Raw genomic sequence first — 2,089 nt, 5'->3', positions numbered from 1 at the left:
ATCTGTCTTTCACAACTGTTTCAGAGACAATGGGTCAACCATGCCACTACTTCAAAGGGTTAACTGAGATGGATGCAGAGATGAATCTCCTGAGTGTATGCTTGCAAGTCACTAAAGCCACGCTCTATCCGTTCAGCCGCTTGGGCTTTTACTGCCTGAATTTACTGCCCATTTACAAAACAGAAGTAACCTAAATTCACAGAATTTCACTGACTGCAGAAATGGGCATCTCGCCTTCCACGATGCCTGAGTATCCATGAGCTGTGTCTCCTGAAAGATACAAATAGAATTTCTGAGAGCTGAGAACTGACTAGGCAGTCAAACTTCTTCAGTTTTTGCTTCCCCCGGTAAATACAGACACAAGTCTTCACATGTCAGCAGGCAGAGTTCTTAAATTCTCATTTAAATATAACTCAAATCATCTCCAAGTTCCATACCCTTATATCCAGTTTATTATAACAAGGGATTTATAAGAAAAAATTGCTGATTGTCTTGCTCTAAAAAAAAGGAAAAAAGACAAAAATATCCAAACACAGGCAAGGGATTCTTAAAAAAAATTCTTTTCTCATTTTTCATCGTGAAGTAATAAACCTACTTGGAATTTTTGATCACTGAAACACTAACAGCATTTAACAAGTAGCCAAAACACAAATATCCAGCTGGTGTCATATAAATTTAACTATGAATGGGCATCTGGGTGCAATGCTGGATTTCACTCGGAGGACTCATTCAGAAAGACACATTAAATCAAGACCAGACCCAGCCATCCTGTGACAGCTCCTGGGAAGTACAGCATCTTTAAAAACTATGAATTTGTATATAACCTTTTTGTTCCATTTGTCATTTAAGTTGCATCATTCAATATGAAATAGGACCAGAACACACAAACAGCAGCTTCTAATACGAGTTCTTCTCTGTTTTGTAGTTAAGCACAGGATGCACTCAACTCCCACGCCCAGATTGTGGCCAGCTTCTCTTTGCCTTATTGGAAGTATGGGACTGGCCCTAGCAAAATTTCTTAACCTGCAGGGACAGCAATTTTGAAATATGTTTGGCCATCACTTTTTACTGCAAAGAAGGTAAATGGGTTGGGTGAAAGATAGCATACCGAGGCAGAATTAGTTTAATGAAAGAATAAATTCACATTTTGGCCACTCCCTTCTCCCTATGCTAAAGAAAGACACCCCCCCCTCCCCCCCAAAAAAAACCAAACCCTACTGATTGCTGCCTTAGAATTCAGCATGAGAAGCCATCAAACAAGTGAACAATATCTTCAGAAATTATGCTAGCTGTCTAAATGATCTCAGTTCCAATACTGAAGAGGACTGGGAAGCCTGTCTGTTACCAGCTGAAAGAGGAGGAGTTTGGGGAAAGATGAGGACTAGCAACTTATGCGGCAAATACTGAAGCTGCCACCAGAGTTGTATTGCGGGGGATCTTTGACGCAGCTGTTACAGGACCACAGAGCAGTGCAGCCCTAGCAGCTTAACGGGTGACAGTTGTGGTGGACAGGGCACTCCCCCTTCTGCAGATTCCTGGAGGATAAGAGAACGACCACCACCTGCTCTTACAAGTGCTTGGTTCACCACTCTGTTTTCAAAATACACAGGCCAACAGCTGGCTGACTTATAAGACCAAAAAAAAAAAATCACCTTTTTTTTGTCCTAAAAAAAGCACAGATTTATATTCACATGACCTAATACACCACCAGAAAGCAGTCAGATATGTGAGTGATGAATGGAGTCCTGCAAACTCTTAAGACACTTTTGTTTCAAGACATCTAAGATAATCAAGTAAGCACTTGCAGAATCTGTGCCCACAGGACCTGGACAGAATTCAATTTGTCAAATACATTTCTGTATGCAGGTTATCAGAGTTGGCTGTCTTTTACACCAACCAGAACTAGGCTTTTTTTGAGAACTGCCTGAAGCTTTCAGAAGAAAAGCAGTTAGCGCTACTAGCCTTCCTAAACAGCAAAGATCCCCACTAAAATCCTTTGAATTCCAGGTGACTTTAAAAAGCAAGGCACTAGGTAAGTATATTCTGTTTTGGTAAGCAGAGTTTCAACTTAACATCAGACTAGCAAGTG

Source organism: Mycteria americana, chromosome Z (genome assembly GCF_035582795.1).
Source record: "Mycteria americana isolate JAX WOST 10 ecotype Jacksonville Zoo and Gardens chromosome Z, USCA_MyAme_1.0, whole genome shotgun sequence".
Taxonomy (NCBI): Eukaryota; Metazoa; Chordata; class Aves; order Ciconiiformes; family Ciconiidae; genus Mycteria; species Mycteria americana.
The sequence above is the reverse complement of the archived record's forward strand: the minus strand, read 5'-3'. Positions refer to the sequence as shown.